General features: G+C 38.9%; 1 protein-coding gene across 4 annotated transcripts in view; it reads left to right on the top strand.

Annotated features, from left to right (window-relative positions):
• The window catches only part of LOC126213024 (uncharacterized), a 111,147-nt gene that overhangs the window by 46,119 nt on the left and 46,220 nt on the right, over nt 1–18,808 (top strand). The window lies entirely within an intron of this gene.

Raw genomic sequence — 18,808 nt, forward strand, 5'->3', positions numbered from 1 at the left:
GTTAGAAGAGGAAGTTATTGAAAAAGAAAACCACAGCAGTAACTCCGAACAATCGACAGAGGAAACAGTCTGTAGGAGCTGATCATTCATTTGCTCCCGGGATTTCTGAGATCGGGACTGGAAAGCACCGCTGTTTGGTCACCATAAACTGTATGCATGCTTCACCGATCACCGTGGCAGTGGAACATTGTGTGTGACAGGGAATGGGAATCGTGGCATGAACACCCAGGTCATGATAACGGAATAAACTTCTATATTAAAAAAAAACTGTCGATCTCAAGGTGTGCTGCGCACAGATGAGATGCATAGCAGTTGAGTTGTCACAGTCGTTAACGGACAACCTGGGGGGACCCTGCTGCACCTTAGTTCTATAATGCTTACTCAGCCATGTGGGTCTCTGTCTGAGTGGACCCTTATTTCCCCCACTACTCATGGGATAAAAATGGAACCCTTGGAAATTTCTCCTTATTGTCCCAGTGGCAAGAGTGGGCTGCTGGTAGGTACTAACACCCAATCAAATAAGAGGGCTCATGTAGCCACTCTTCCAGACATGGGGGCGACAGAATTTGTGCACGAATAGTAACGGAATGCATGCTGCAGGTCAGAATGTATTTATAATTGTGAAACAGAAAGAGGGCAGTTTGGAAAAAGTTTCGCCTTTTTATGCTCAAGGAGGTTTGGAGCGCATTACAGGTTCACTGAAATCCGTCAAGTGATTGTGTAATGGTATGCTGTTGGTTGAAACTGCTAGCTCCCAACAATCAATATGTCTCCAGAAAGCTAAATGCCTTGTAGAAAATGTCGTCGAAATGGAGCTCCACAATACCTTGAGCTATACCAAATGTGTTGTGTTGTGTAGAGATCTGGTAGACATACATAAGGAGAAATTGAAAGATGAGTGGGCTCAAGAATGATCAGCAATTTGCTGAATATGCTGAAAAAGGTGGATGGGAATCTCGTGAAATCTGACTCCTTCAATAACATGAAACTCCCAGAGCATATCAAGGCAGGTTTTCTTCATCTAAGTGTATGGCCATATGTCCGTAACTCAGTGCTCTGTTTTAAATGTCAGTATTTCGGTCACACACCTGTGGCAAATGTAGCCAATGCCTTGATGGCATTGGCTGCTCCTCCCCTCCAGAGTGTGTAAATTGCTCTGGGGATCACCCTGTCTGGAGTAGGGATTGCAGTGTCTTCCTTGAAGAGCGAAAGATACAGGAGATTAAGATTTTGAGATGCATTCCATATGGAGAAGCCAAGAACATCTATAAGGCCGAGCAGTCTTCCACATTCACTACATCTTTTGCATTCCCTTTAAAAAGCATAGTTTGACAGCCAACACTTCTTCACAAATGGAGGTTGCTAGTGTCAGCACTAGTACCTGCATGTGTCACTGTACTTGTCAAGTAGTTTCAGAGCCCATAGCCCCTCCGAGAATGCAAGTGAAAGCCACCATTGTGGAGCTTATGGTACCTCAAGAGGCAGAATCTTGTAAAAATCCAGCTCTGCCTCTGCCACTGTTGTGGTAGTCTCTAGAAAGCCCTTCCAGGTCAAGAAAGCAAACGGTAAACTCGAACCGCAGTCAAAAACAGGTGATAGACTGCCAGACCGAGACAATGTAATTCGACTTGATGGCTCTGCTGCTTCTGCTTCAGAGCCTTCGGACTGTGAAGTCTGCCCGGGGCAACCATCTTATCCCAAAGCTGAAACTCCAGTCATTGTCGGCTCCCCACCCCAGTGGAAAGACAGGGTGAAAGTCCAACCACCATGATAAATAGCTCCCATACTACAGCGGAACATGAATGAGTTCAGGACTCTTGTGGAGGAACTGAAACTCTTGGTGCAAGCACAGCCCCTGTGCTTGTGTTTACAGGAAACACATTTCAAAGCTAATGATTCCCCTGTGCTATCGTGCTATACCCTCCACTGTGAGAATGACCTGACTGGGAATGAGCTGAGGGAGATGTTGTTGTGTTTGTCAATAACACACACCACTCCTCTGCTCTCCTCTTAGTTACTGATCTAGAAGCAGTGGCCATTGCAGTTCATGTAAGTCCGATGATCACTATCTGCTCTCTGCACTTGCCTTCACAGGAAACAGTGGACTCTGAGGCTCTTGCAAGCCTAATTGAACAACTTTCCCACCCATTTCGCCTACTAGTTGATTTCAATGCCTGCAATGTATTATGGGGCTCACACTTGAGTTGCCCCAGGGGTCAAGTGTTGGAGAACTTCATGATGTCTCAGGAGCTGTGCACCGTCAACATGTCCCATGCGTTTCTCAGCTGCTCCTGGGTCACCTTCAGCCATCGAACTTTCTTGCTCTCCAGGCCGTGCACACTAAGCACAGTGGGAAGCAACTGATTACTTTCATTCCAGTGACCACTTCCCACTGTGGATCCACGTACCGGATGGAAGATTGCTGGAACAGAAGCCACCAAAATGGATGATCAGCAGGACTAATGGGGTGCTGTTCAGCCAGTTGGCTGTGTTTGAACACCGTGACAGCGTCCTGGTATAGGTGGACCACATCATGCGTGTGATCCGTCATGCCACTGACCTATCCATACCACAGTCTTTAGGTCATCTTAGGGGGTGACTTGCACCTTGATGAACAGGTGCCGTTCAGCCGCCTGGGAGAGGCATGCGGCCCTTCAACAGTTTAAATGCCTCCCGACAGCGGACAGCCTTTCGAGTTGAGAGCCGAGGCTTGACTCGTTATTATGGAGAGCGAAAAAAGGTTGTGGCAAATGTTCCTGGACTCCATCAACCATTCCACTTGTTCTACAAAAGTGCGGGAAGTCATCTGGAGGATTTCCAATAAACATAGTCGATTATTGATAGCAGCGGTACTGAAAAAGGGGTGTCTCCAAATGGCACCCAGAGCCATCGTTCAGATGCTGGCTGACCATTTTGCAAAAACTACAGCCGATGCAAGTCAGGATCCAGCATTTTTTCGCTACCGTGCAGCTGTAGAGAGGGGCAAGTTGGACTTCAGATCCAACAGTTTTGAGGCCTATAACTCTCCATGTGGGAGCTCGAAACATCTCTGTCTGATACTCGTGACTCTACATATGGTCACGACCAACTCTGGTTCCCCATGCTTCGACATTTGCCAATATTGTGAAAGGAAATCCTCCTAAAATGTTTTAATCTTATCTGGCAGACGGGCAATTCATGGAGGGAGACAATTCTGATACTTCTTCTAAAACCAGGAAAGGAGTACACATCTCCCGGTAGTTACAGGAATGTCGCATTAACGAGCTGTGTAGGAAAGACCGGAGTGAATGGTTAACTGTCGTCTAGCCTGGCTGTTAGAGACCAGGCAACGCCTTAGCCACTCTAATTGTGGATTGGGGAGACTTCGGCCCTCCATCGACAACCTGACCGTGCTAGAGGCGGCTGTTCAGCAGTCTTTCCTACATAACCATCACTGTGTGGTGTCACGAACCCTGCTCTACCTTGCAGGAAATGTTAACACCATAAGGACACCGGTACGGTGTGGCTGATGGCTGTATAGTACTTTAGTAGAGCTGGCCGTGATGTCTCCTTTGTTGATGCTGCTGTGTCTGCGTTGTCCATGTGGCTTCTTGTTGTCTAGGCGATGATTCCTGTGCTGCTTTGGTTCCAAGAAAAAGGTGTGGGTTTTGTAATTATTACTGGACTATCGAAAAATGACACAGTATTCCACGGTTTCTTTGTATCAAAACACATTTATTGCAAAAACTATATGCACAACTACACTCAACCGCGGCCAACACACAAGTGGCCGAAAACAACTACTCTCAAACGCGGCCAATACACAAGTGGCCGAAAACCCGTGGTCGACCAAAGATCACGGTCATAAGTTACAAAGAACATACAATTCCAATATCGATTATTGATCGCAACACTTAACTTAATATTATCTTAAGCAAAAGCTTTTATAACACGACTTTAGTGTATAATAAAATAAAATGAAGTCTATTTGTCAGTGTATAATAAAATAAAATGACGTCTATTTGTCAGTTCCATTACAATAGCCCCCCAAGAATTTTGTAAGTATGAAAATGCGAACAAAATTCTGACAACAGAATAATGGAACTGCCAAGAATATGTTTTTAAATAAATTAAAATTTTTAATAGGACTGTTTCCTTTGAGTTATCCTAACACTGCAATTGTTACACTCAGTAAAGGAACACATACAATTTTTTAATCTTAGAATAAATGAAATACGAAAGAAAGTTCACAATTTTCACTTAGAAGAGTCCATAATGTTTTAGCACTTCACATGAAACCATTGAAAGACTGTAACTTTTAACAGCAGGCTTGTTTTAGTTTCTTAGTTGTCCACTTTTCACACTACTCACAGTCTGTCCCACATTGACCATCTGCACATAGGTGACGACCGTTAAAAGGTCTGATTCCTGCTTGACCTGCAGTGCGTCTGTTTCCAAAGCTTAGCTGTTTGTATTGCTTTGTTGACTATAATGCCATGTTTTCTAAAAATCACATACAGAGATCACCTTTTGGTTACATAATGTTTATATGTAAGTACATGGTTAGGATACATAGTTAACCTTCTGGTAATGTTTATCTAGTGGGAGAAGTTTACAGTATCTGTCTGAGTAATACTACACAGATATGCACTGGTCAAAAAAGATTCTTTAAATACTAATAAATTCTATAAACATGTAATACAAATGCATTAACATATTGGGTGTAAAATATCTTATCACAGAGACATCACTCCAAGGATAAAAAAATTCAATTGTTTTCAAAAGTAAAGTTACAGGCAGTTTGTTACGAGGGTTCATATATACAGTAAAAGTGCAAAGGTAGACTCATGGATGAAAGTTTTGGAATGGTATGTATTTATCAAAATTAAAAATATTACTGCCTTTGCATTTGCAGTGGTTGAGAGAGAAATATACAGTAATTCATGTGGTTTACTGAAAATGATTGTCTCCTTGTAGAGTTGGACATTTCAAGCACTTAAGTGTGTAGTAATTAGGACTCTGCCTTTAAGAGTAAACAAATTTAAAAAACTTAATTGTTGCTAGACAGATTTAGTGCTGATTAGTGGCTTGCATTTTAAATGACATCTCAACAAGTGTGATGTGAGAGTTACACAAACTAAAATTACACAAATTATTAAACATCAATCAAATTGCATAAACATACAGAAATATCAAAAACTAACATGGCTAGCATATTACACAGAAAATTCATTGCAAACACTTCATACAGTGAATACATATTAAACAAATAATAAACATTTTCGAGGGCACAAAACTGTATCAAAATCAGACAATTTTTTATATACAAAATTTCCAGTGAAAAACTTTTGCTTGCGTCACCTTTTAACTTTCTCAGACTAGTCTTATCCCTTTTGTTTATACAATTTCAATGAAACAATATTCCTCAGCCCGAGAACTTTCCTGGATTTAGGATACACCAACCGGTATGCATTTGGGTGTGGATGTTCTACAATCTCGAATGGACCCATGTATATATCAAAGAATTTCTTTATTTCAGAGGTTAGAATTTTTGATTTCTCATGTGATTTTACTAAAACATAATCTCCTACTTTAAACTTGGATGCTTTGATCTTTCCATCATGTCGTCTTTTTCTAATTTCCCCCTGTTTTATCATTGTTTCTTTGACTATGGCTTCACGTTCATGCATAGTCATCATTGTGCATGGTGGAAATTCTACGAGTTCAGTGATAATGTTGTCTGGTTTTAGATGAAACATAATTTCATAAGGTGAAAACCCTGTGGAAGTGTGCTGCAAGCTATTCATAACATCTTCAAAGTCTCGTACATGGTCGTACCATGTAGGATGTTTATGACTGCAATATGTACGACATAAACGACCAATCTCGCGCATATACCTCTCAGCTGGGTTTGACGATGGATTATATACAGATATTTGAACATGTTTGATTCCCGATTTATCAACAAAGGCTTTCCAAACTTTTGACAAAAACTGAGAACCATTATGTGACAAGATTGCTTTTGGTTTCCCAACATTTAAGAAATAGTGTTTTTCAACCTTTGTAACTATCTCTTTACCTGTGGCTTTTCTGACAGGATACAACTTGATTAGTTTAGAAAATACATCCACCATGACAAAAATGTAGCAGTGGCCACTCCTACTCCTTGGAAGTGGACCATAGAAATCAACAGCGACTAAGTCTAGAGGTTGTGCAGGAATAATGTTATGCATTTCACCTTGACATTTTCTGTTACTTACTTTGACTCGTTGGCACTTATCACAAGTTGACAATTCTTTTCTGACTTTCTTGGCCATATTGTAGAAGTATATGTTTTCTTGTAATTTCTGCATACACTTCTGTATGCCACAATGACCATAGCTCTCATGAGTATATCTAATTAACCTCTCAGCTTCCTCCTCAGGCCAGCATAGTTTCCAATTATCAGAGTCTTCGTCAGTTCTCCTAAACAGGGTACCTTTAAACACCTTATAGTACTTATCTAATTTTTCATAGTTCTTTTTCCCTAAACAGCTCTTTACTAGTTTCCAATTTGCATCACGGTTCTGGTTCCTCCTGATTTTATCACACAATGATCTAACAACTTTTTCATCTGTGACCCCTTTAATATACCTCATTTTAAACTGTTTTTCTTCATTCTGATAAAAAATTTCTGTTTCCCCTCCTACTGGTAGCCTTGATAGAGCATCCGCAACTATGTTGTCACTGCCTTTGATATCCTTAATTTCAAAGTTGAATTGTTGTAAATACAATGCCCATCTTGTAAGCCTATCATGATAGAGCTTGCATTCCTGTATATAGCTTAAGGCTTTATGATCAGAGTACACTATTACCTTATGTCCAAGTAAATAGGTCCTGAATTTTGAAAATGACCACTGTATGGCTAATAGCTCTTTTTCTGTTACTGTATAGTTCTTTTCATGCCTCAGTAACATTCTACTTGCAAATGCAATTGTAGCATGAACTGTCTCCCCATTGACTTCTTTTACTTGAAATAATTCAGCACCTAACCCATAATCACTGCTGTCAGTATGTAAACAGAAAGGGAAATTAAAATCTGGTCTATGTAACAGGTTCTGGTTATTCAGTTCCTTTTTTATTATGTCAAAAGCCTCTTGACAATTTTTACTCCATATCCAAACAGTGTCCTTCTTTAACAAGTTACTGAGACAGGGCGTGTTTAGGCTTTGTTTACTTACAAATTTTCTGTAGAAACCACATAGCCCATAAAATGATTTCAGTTGTTTTCTGTTACGGGGTATAGGAAACTCTGCAATAGCTTTGATTTTGTCTGGATCAGCCAAAATTCCCTTTTCTGATATGACATGTCCCAAAAATTTTAACTCAGGTACTGCAAATTTGCACTTTTCTAGTTTTAGTGTCATTCCCCCTCTTCTAAGTTTCTCACATGCCTGTCTTAAAAGCCCAACATGCTCATTCCAATCTTGTCCAGTTACTAAAATGTCATCTACATAAATCACTAATTTGGATACAAGTTCCTGCCCAAGAACATGGTCTAAAGCTCTAATGAATTCTGCTACCGATGAGTTCAAGCCAAACGGGACTACACAATACTGATAGCAACGGCCATTGTAAAGAAAAGCAGTGTATTTCCTAGATTTGGGTGCCAGGGGTACTTGGTGAAAGCCTGAGGTTAAGTCTAGACTTGACATTAATTTTATGTCCTTGAACTTGTGCAACAGCTCATCAATGTTTTCAGGGTGGTCTGTTTCCCTGTATAAGATCTTGTTTAAAGGCCTGGAGTCAAGAACTATTCTCACTCCCCCATCCCTCTTTGATACAACTACCAGTGGGTTATTATAAGCACTGATACTCCTTTCAATAATGCCACACACTTCCATCTTATGTAATTCTTTCTCAACTGCTGTACGTTTTGCTATGGGCACACCATATGGTTTTATGAAAAATGGGTCATGTGGTCTTACTAGCAAAGTACATTCGTAACCCCTAACTTTCCCTGGAATATTGCTAAAGACATCACTGTATTCCCATAACAAAGACTTTAGTTCCTGTATTTGCTCATCATTTAGACCGCTCGCTTCTGAAATCTTAGTGTTTACCAGAGTGTTGAAATCTACTTCACTTAAATCTAGCTCTGTTATTTGTTTGTCAACATATCTTTTCTCCTTTACAAGATTTATAGTGTTAAATTTATCATTACACAAAACTGTATTTGATCTGACAAACTTGGTGGAGATACACCCCCCATTTGGTGGTGTTATGATAAGTTTTTGTCCTCCCCAGTCAAATCTTGCATCTACACTCCGAATCCATGACATCCCGAGAATACAGTCCTCACTGAGGCCTGGTATAATTAGGCATCCAAGTGTAAATGTGACTCCCTCAATTGTAAAATATAACAAAGTTTGTCTTTTCACAGTTTTACTATGTTTTCCTGTAGCCCCTCTTATTTTCACCCCAATGACCGGCATTTCAATGTAATCTTTCTCGCACTTCAGCTTTTTGCTTAGAATTTCAGATATTCCTGACACCTGACTCCCTGTGTCTATAAGGCACTTGCCTTCCCAGGTACCAACTTTTGCTCTAATGAACGGACTACCTATGTCACCACCTTTTTCAGGCTGAACATATTCATACAATAAATCATTTTGAATTTCACTGAAACAATGACGTTCTGACTTACAAGTACCTATATTACTGTCACCTTTATTATCTACGGTCATTACATTAACACACACATCATTAGCACTGTCACTTGCATCGATAATTTCCTTAATCCAAATATTTTCACCCATATAACATTGTTCACCACTCAGGTATTTATCCTTCAGTTGTTCAGCAATAATATGTTTAGTGTTTTGCCACCAATCAGGATATAAAATTTGAGACATATTAAGAATCATTTTTCTAAAATTGCTATCATTTTTAATTGCATCACTATTTATCCACATATTATAAAGAAATAATTCACCTTTGTTCATTGCAAATGGTAGCCTACTTGCACAGTCAGTTTCACTGTTCAGGGAATCTTTATCAACTGCCCAGGTTCCTTCATAAGATGTTGGATTACAGAGCCTATTGGATGTGACACTGGCATTAACACCACTTAAACTGTTAATAATATCTTTGGGTACATCTACAACATGCATATCAGTATCTCCCACAACACCTAATGCCTCCATTTCCTCTTTCAAGCAAACAAAATATTTTTCACCATCATCATGTATCATTAAATCTTCATTTCCCCACATACTACAATCATCCACCTCTCTCTCCCGAAAACTTAAAGCGTTGCTTTCACACCCAAGTGTTTTTAATTCTTTGCTCGTTAAATCAGTGTCAACAATTTGCTCACTTGGTTCCCTCATCAGTGCATCAATTCCTACGTTATTTAAATCGTTAATCTGCAGGTCCTCTGATAAACTACAAGCTTCTGCCCATTCATAAAATTCACCTAAATCAATTATTTTCTCCTCAATTTCAAATTCTGCATAAGACATGTCCATAGAAAAGTTTTGATTGGCACATGACAAAGATTCTCCCTCCAAAAATTTTTTAACAAACTTAATTTTGAAATTTTCACTCATATTGGGCAAAAAGTTGTCTCTACAGCTCTGTAGAAAGTCAACAGGATGCAAACTACGCTCATTAGAAAAGTTTTTAACTGGAATATTGGATAATAAGGTACATGTGTTCATAGAAAAATTTTTGTTAGCTACATCATTGCTAAATGTTTCAAACTTTTGGTTTAACTCTGATACTGTACTTTTTAATTCACTAACATCTGTCTTAGTTTCAATCTCGTGGAGTTTTACTGTGTTACTGACTGTTTCCACTTTATCATTCACAACATTAAGTTTAGAGTCTACTCTACTTTCAAGATCTACTGCCATAGCTTTTACATTTACACAAACTGTATCTATTTGACTATTAACATTCACAAAACACTTTGCATTTTTCTCTCTGTCTGTGACCAGTTCGTTTTTTACAGACTGAATTTTGTTACTCAGACTAGATTTTACATCTCCCACTTTAGATTCTACCATCAAAATCTTTGTTTCTGCCTTGCTAAGTTTCTTGTCTATCTTTAAAATATCGTTGTGAAGTTTATTACCCCAAAGTAAGACATTATCAAATTTTTTGTTCATAGTTCTCCCTAGACGCGACACTTTCTGATTCATGCTTTGCAATTGTTTTTCATTAGCTTGTAAGCGGGCTGCAAAAGTCTGATTCATGCTTTGCAATTGTTCTTCATTAGCTTGTAAGCGGGCTGCAATAGTCTGATTTGAAGCTACAATAGTCTGATTTGAAGCTGCAATAGTCTGATTCAAAGCTAACGATTGTTTCATCATTTGTAACAATGATTTAATGTCAGATGTCTCACGTTCTGAGGAATTAAGACTCTGATCCGCTTCTTTGACTGACTCATCTTCCGTTTTTATCGGTATGTCTACGCCCCCAAAGACTAACCAATTTTCACACTCCTGTTCAGATACAGCACCACTTTTCTCTTCCACAATGGTCATCTTCGCGAAATTTCACACACAAAATAATAAAAGGAAAAAACAGCACTTATCTTTTCAGTCTTCACTTCTTCGTACCACGTGGTCATTAGATTTCTGCACAACAGATTTCGTCAATCCAGTACATATAAATGTCTTGATCCCGGCAACGAGCCCCCAGTTGTCACGAACCCTCTCTACTTTACTGGAAAATGTTAACACCATAAGGACACCGTTACGGTGTGGCTAATGGCTGTATAGTACTTTAGTAGAGCTGGCCGTGATGTCTCCTTTGTTGATGCTGCTGTGTCTGCGTTGTCCATGTGGCTTCTTGTTGTCTAGGCGATGATTCCTGTGCTGCTTTGGTTCCAAGAAAAAGGTGTGGGTTTTGTAATTATTACTGGACTATCGAAAAATGACGCAGTATTCCACGGTTTCTTTGTATCAAAACACATTTATTGCAAAAACTATATGCACAACTACACTCAACCGCGGCCAACACACAAGTGGCCGAAAACCCGTGGTCGACCAAAGATCACGGTCATAAGTTACAAAGAACATACAATTCCAATATCGATTATTGATCGCAACACCTAACTTAATATTATCTTAAGCAAAAGCTTTTATAACACGACTTTAGTGTATAATAAAATAAAATGAAGTCTATTTGTCAGTGTATAATAAAATAAAATGACGTCTATTTGTCAGTTCCATTACAGTGGGTATATTCTTCGATATCAGAAAGGCTTTGATACTACTTTGAGAAACTGTATTATTGCACAACTGCATCCTTGGGGATTTCATGGTCACCTCCCAATCTTCATAGGATCTTCCCTGTTTAAATGGTTTTTTAGGACCCTAGTTGGTGACTCTGCAGCTCGTTGTGAACAGGAGAATGGTGTCCCTCAGGGCAGTGTTTCAAATGTTACCCTCTTTGCCATAGCCATAAACAGTAGCACGTATACAGTAAGGAGTCCTGTACAGTGTTCCTTATTTGTGGACTTTTTTGCTGTTTTCTGTTACTCCTACAGTGTTGCAACTTAAAGTGCAGAGGTTACAGGGAGCTGCCAAGATGGGTGTACAGTTTTCTGCAGATAAGAAGTGTGTGTGTTTTCATTTTAATCAGTCTTGTTACATTTTTAATTTTAGCTGCCGTGCATATGAGGAACACCATCCTACATTTTAGAGACTCGGATGGGTTTCTGGGCCTCATTTATGACTTCAAGTAGACTGAGATACCTTAGAGCGAGAACCCTGTAGGGACTCAATATCTTAAAGTGCAATTAAAGCAATAACAGCCCTCGGTCACAAAAATTACATCTTTTAACCTGATTTCGGCACTACTATGAGTGCCTTCATCAGCAGTAAGACATTGAAACTGGCTTATAACATATGTACAAAAATCACTGCAAATACAAATAGGCTACTTAACATTCAAAATGTAGACAGATGAATATTATGATGAACATTCCAGAATGAGATTTTCACTCTGCAGCGGAGTGTGCGCTGATATGAAACTTCCTGGCAGATTAAAACTGTGTGCCCGACTGAGACTCGAACTCGGGACCTTTGCCTTTCGCGGGCAAGTGCTCTACCAACTGAGCTACCGAAGCACGACTCACGCCTGGTACTCACAGCTTTACTTCTGCCAGTACCTCGTCTCCTACCTTCCAAACTTTACAGAAGCTCTCCTGCGAACCTTGCAGAACTAGCACTCCTGAAAGAAAGGATATTGCGGAGACATGGCTTAGCCACAGCCTGGGGGATGTTTCCAGAATGAGATTTTCACTCTGCAGCGGAGTGTGCGCTGATATGAAACTTCCTGGCAGCTTCGGTAGCTCAGTTGGTAGAGCACTTGCCCGCGAAAGGCAAAGGTCCCGAGTTCGAGTCTCGGTCAGGCACACAGTTTTAAACTGCCAGGAAGTTTCATGATGAACATTATTTAGTACATGAAGTAAAACGCAATGTTTTATTTGACAGCAGCATACATAGTAACTTTTTGTCTATGTAAGAGTTTAGAAGTGCTGTTTAAAGGCGGAAAACTAACAGTGCAGGAAAGAAATAGTAGTTACATGTCACGTATAAACTAAATATCAAGCGCTAAAGCCTTAGTCACAAAATTTTTTACGAAATAACACATGGGAGGCAAACTACTATGGGCTACTCACACGTCATGCCATAGGTAGCAAAAGACTGAGGTGCCTGCGTTAACAACTGTGTGCAGGAGAACATTACACCAAGATAGCCATCTAGTAGCCACAAATACAAACTGGATACTTAACATCCAATATATAGACAGACAAATATTATGATGTACATGAAGTAAATGGCAATATTTTGTTTGACAGCAGCAGACAGGTTAACATTTTGTTATACATTAGAGCTTAGAAATACAGTTTAAAGATTGAAAATGCCATTATAAAATTACAAAGGGGCTGAATAAGAGCATGTATAAAATCAATATGACATGAAAAGCAACCAATATAAACCATTTAATAGACAAAAAGTATGACTCCACTTAGATAGAAAAAAAACATTTCGGTAACTGCGTGAAGAAACACAAAATCAAATATCAGGTAATGACTTTATACCGTTGAAGACGTTTTTATTACGTAATTATCGCCGCTTCTTAGGAATGAAGCCATCGTTTTGAGAAAGATGTTCAAAAATTTCTAATTCTTCAAGAATATTTAATCTATGCCCATTCTTCCTCAGTGTGCAAAATGTTGATGTCGTGAACACCTTTAGGCATGTAACCTGTAATCAAAAGGTGGTTGGCAAAAGACGAATTTTGGGCAGTAGTGCCATTTTTTCTTAAAAGATGTTCTTTGTATCTGATTGTAAAGACAAGTCCTGTTTGTCCTATGCAGTAAGAAGAGCAGATGTCGCAGAAAATCTAACGAAAGCCAGTTTTCCAAAGGGGAACGAGTCAATTTTAAATTATGAATAAATTTTTTTTCCAACTATTATTGGTTGAAAAGACGGCATTACAATTGTTTTTATTACGAAGAAGGCGTTGAATCTGATAGGAGATGGGCCTCAAGAAAGGAATAGAAAAAAACTTTTTTAGGTTGGATTCAGTGATGGAAGTGCTGAGAGTAGTAACTATTTTAACAGTTTTCGTTCTAAGGATGTCATCTACTGTGCCAGGTTCATATTCATTATTAACTGCTATTGTTTTGATTAAATTAATTTCTTCATTGAATTTTTCTCTTGAGAGTGGAATAGAAGTAGCTCTATGAATAGCAGAGTGAAAGAAAGCATTTTTATGAGAGTGTGGATGCATGGAACATCCAAGTACGATCTGATTGCTGTATTTTTCTGTACAAAAAATATTGAATGAGATTTTATTTTCTTGTCTGTAAGGGTCAAGTTGTTGTTGTTGTTGTGGTGGTCTTCAGTCCTGAGACTGGTTTGATGCAGCTCTCCATGCTACTCTATCCTGTGCAAGCTTCTTCATCTCCCAGTACCTACTGCATCCTACATCCTTCTGAATCTGTTTACTGTATTCATCTCTTGGTCTCCCTTTACGATTTTTACCCTCCACGCTGCCCTCCAATACTAAATTTGTGATCCCTTGATGCCTCAGAACATGTCATACCAACCGATCCCTTCTTCTAGTCAAGTTGTGCCACAAACTTCTCTTCTCCCCAATCCTATTCAATACCTCCTCATTAGTTATGTGATCTACCCATCTAATCTTCAGCATTCTTCTGTAGCACCACATTTTGAAAGCTTCTATTCTCTTCTTGTCCAAACTATTTATCGTCCACATTTCACTTCCATTCATGGCTACACTCCATACAAATACTTTCAGAAACAACTTCCTGACACTTAAATCTATACTCGATGTTAACAAATTTCTCTTGCCTTCCTTGCCATTGCCAGTCTACATTTTATATCCTCTCTACTTCGGCCATCATCAGTTATTTTGCTCCCCAAATAGCAAAACTCCTTTACTACTTTAAGTGTCTCATTTCCTAATCTAATTCCCTCAGCATCATCTGACTTAATTCGACTACATTCCATTATCCTCGTTTTGCTTTTGTTGATGTTCATCTTATACCCTCCTTTCATGACACTGTCCATTCCGTTCAACTGCTCTTCCAAGTCCTTTGCTGTCTCTGACAGAATTACAATGTCATCGGTGAACCTCAAAGTTTTTATTCCTTCTCCACGGATTTTAATACCTACTCTGAATTTTTCTTTTGTTTCCTTCACTACTTGCTCAATATACAGATTGAATAACATCGGGGATAGGCTACAACCCTGTCTCACTCCCTTCCCAACCACTGCTTCCCTTTCATGCTCCTCGACTCTTATAACTGCCATCTGGTTTCCGTACAAATTGTAAATAGCCTTTCGCTCCCTGTATTTTACCCCTGCCACCTTCAGAATTTGAAAGAGAGTATTCCAGTCAACATTGCCAAAAGCTTTCTCTAAGTCTACAAATGCTAGAAATGTAGGTTTGCCTTTCCTTAATCTCTCTTCTAAGATAAGTCGTAAGGTCAGTATTGCCTCACGTGTTTCAACATTTCTTCGGAATCCAAACTGATCTTCCCCGAGGTCAGGTTTTACCAGTTTTTCCATTTGTCTTTAATGAATTCGCGTTAGTATTTTGCAGCTGTGATTATTAAACTGATAGTTCGGTGATTTTCACATCTGTCAACACCTGCTTTCTTTATGATTGGAATTATTATATTCTTCTTGAAGTCTGAGGGTATGTAACCTGTCTCATACATCTTGCTAACCAGATGGTAGAGTTTTGTCAGGACTGGCTCTCCCAAGGCCGTCAGTAGTTGTAATGGAATGTTGTCTACTCCCGAGGTGTTGTTTCGACTCGTGTCTTTCATTGTTCTGTCAAACTCTTCACGCAGTATCGTATCTCCCATTTCATCTTCATCTACATCCTCTTCCATTTCCATAATATTGTCCTCAAGTACATCGCCCTTGTATAGACCCTCTAGATACACCTTCCACCTTTCTGCTTTCCCTTCTTTGCTTAGAACTGGGTTTCCATCTGAGCTCTTGATATTCATACAAGTTGTTCTCTTTTCTCCAAGGGTTCTTTAATTTTCCTGTAGGCAGTAAGGGTCAAGTTAAGAAAGTTTAATTGACAGGCCTCGTTTTAGAGTTTACATGTAAAGAAAGGAAACAAAAGAAAAATTTGGAGTAGGTATTAAAATTCATGGAGAAGAAGTAAAAACTTTGAGGTTCGCCGATGACATTGTAATTCTGTCAGAGACAGCAAAGGACTTGGAAGAGCTGTTGAACGGAATGGACAGTGTCTTGAAAGGAGGGTATAAGATGAACATCAACAAAAGCAAAACGAGGATAATGGAATGTAGTCAAATTAAGTCGGGTGATGCTGAGGGAATTAGATTAGGAAATGAGACACTTAAAGTAGTAAAGGAGTTTTGCTATTTAGGGAGTAAAATAACCGATGATGGTCGAAGTAGAGAGGATATAAAATGTAGACTGGCAATGGCAAGGAAAGCGTTTCTCAAGAAGAGAAATTTGTTAACATCGAATATAGATTTAGGTGTCAGGAAGTCGTTTCTGAAAGTATTTGTATGGAGTGTAGCCATGTATGGAAGTGAGACATGGACGATAACTAGTGTGGACAAGAAGAGAATAGAAGCTTTCGAAATGTGGTGCTACAGAAGAATGCTGAAGATAAGGTGGGTAGATCACGTAACGAATGAGGAGGTATTGAATAGGATTTGGGAGAAGAGAAGTTTGTGGCACAACTTGACAAGAAGAAGGGATCGGTTGGTGGGACATGTTTTGAGGCATCAAGGGATCACAAATTTAGCATTGGAGGGCAGTGTGGAGGGTAAAAATCGTAGAGGGAGACCAAGAGATCAATACACTAAGCAAATTCAGAAGGATGTAGGTTGCAGTAGGTACTGGGAGATGAAGAAGCTTGCACAGGATAGAGTAGCATGGAGAGCTGCATCAAACCAGTCTCAGGACTGAAGACCACAACAACAACAACAACATGTAAAGAATGTTTTCTCGTGAAGTTCATTAAAGAGAATATGATTTTCACTGTGCAGCAGAGTGTGCGCTGATATGAAACTTCCTGGCAGATTAAAACTGTGTGCCCGACCGAGACTCGAACTCGGGACCTTTGCCTTTTGCGGGCAAGTGCTCTACCATCTGAGCTACCGAAGCACGACTCACGCCCGGTACTCACACCTTTACTTCTGCCAGTACCTCGTCTCCTACCTTCCAAACTTTACAGAAGCTCTCCTGCGAACCTTGCAGAAGGTAGGAGACGAGGTACTGGCAGAAGTAAAGCTGTGAGTACCGGGCGTGAGTCGTGCTTCGGTAGCTCAGATGGTAGAGCACTTGCCCGCGAAAGGCAAAGGTCCCGAGTTCGAGTCTCGGTCGGGCACACAGTTTTAATCTGCCAGGAAGTTTCACTAAAGAGATTGAAAATATGGTCAGTGCCATCAGCAGGTCCTTTGTAGAGAACTAAAATATCATCAGGATATCTGAAATAGTGGAGACGCCTAGTGCTGTAGCTGACAACCAGTTGAAAAACTTTTCTTCTGGAGAGTTAATGAAAATGTCTGCAAGGATACCAGCTAACGGATTTCCCATAATGAGACTGTCGGATTGCTGATACAATTGTTCATTAAATGCAAAATAGTTGTATTTGACTATGAGTATGATCAGATTCTTAAAGTCAGTGATTTGTTTGTCCGAGAGTTCTTTTTGAAATGATGTAAATTTCTTTTCTGCGATCCTAAGTGTTCCTTGTACGGGAATGTATGTATGAATATAATAGAGGGAAACATTCCACGTGGGAAAAATATATCTAAAAACAAAGATGATGTGACTTACCGAACGAAAGTGCTGGCAGGTCAATAGACACACAAACAAACACTTTGTCAGACTTAGTTATTTAAGCATCAGCTTCTTTAAGTTTATTATTAATGTATGTATGAAGATTTTTGATCTCTAGGGAAAACAACTTGGTATCTGGATTGGATTCTAAAACTTTCATTTTATGGACTAAGGCATGACTATTGGGGGTGCAATAATTGTTCTCAAAGATGAATAGTTTTTTCAGAGTTTTATGCAGAGATTTGGCTAAATCATGGTACACGTTATTCATACTATTAGAAATTGGGTGTTTTGGATGGTTAGGTTTGTGAATTTTGAATTGTGAATGAAGTTTTGGGAGCTGAGGGTTCATGTTGATAAACATGTCCTTTGGAAAAGGTTTGAGTAAAAATTTTGCATTGTTGATAGCTGACCTGACTTCTTTTTGTAATTCAGGAGTTGGATACCTGACAGTACTGAAATATTATTTTCATTAAAAAAATCTGAGGTTTTAGAAATATGTTCAGAATTGTGGGCAATAACCAAAGAGCAACCTCTGTCAGACTTAGTTATTTAAGCATCAGCTTCTTTAAGTTTATTATTAATAGATTTAAGATATGCGTAACATTTTGAACACAGGCTATGTTTTTACTAATAATGTTAGCTATATCAAAGGCAATTGTATTTTGACATTAATTATCCATGTTTTTACGGTCAAGACCAATTTTTAGGTCGACAAGCGTCTTTTCTATTACATTTTTGTCTGGTAAGTTGGACATAACATTGTACTTTATGCCTTTTTCAAGTAAGACTGTTTCATTCTGTGTAAAATTCTTTTATAAAATACGTAACAGCTTTTCTTGAAAGTGATTTGAGAATATTTTTCAGCAGAAAACAGACAAACAAAGTTTACTTAGCATTTTTTTCACGCAGTATGCCTTGTTTACAAAATTTCTAAATGTTTGTTAATATGTACCCAAAAATCATCAATGATAATATTATAGTTAGTACAGAAGATATATGTGAGTTCTAATTATAGATAATATGCCTCTTCATTAAGAACATCCTTTTTAGCATATAGCTTTTTAATATGAGCAGAAATGACATTTTTAACTGCAGGTTTGAAAACCTTGGGGTCTTTCTTACAATTTGCGAAATTAAATAGGTTTTCATATAATTAGGGAATAGGCCAGTTTTTTCACGTTGCTTATTAAATTGAATGGCCATGCTTGTACTTAGCAGTTTCTTCTTAATATCCTTATATTTAGAGGCAACCTTGGATGCCTGGGCAGGCAGAAATCTTAAAGCTTTAAATATGGCTGCTTGGTCAGCAACTGTTTACAAAGTAAAATTAAAGCAATAACAGCCGTTGGTTGCAAACAAAGTCTTTTGACATGGTTTTGGCACTACTATGAGTGCCTTCAACAGAAGTGAAACATTCAATCAGGCGTATAAGAAAAGTAAAAAAATTATGGGAATTTTTTTTAATA

The sequence above is a fragment of the Schistocerca nitens genome, chromosome 11, assembly GCF_023898315.1.
Source record: "Schistocerca nitens isolate TAMUIC-IGC-003100 chromosome 11, iqSchNite1.1, whole genome shotgun sequence".
NCBI lineage: Eukaryota > Metazoa > Arthropoda > Insecta > Orthoptera > Acrididae > Schistocerca > Schistocerca nitens.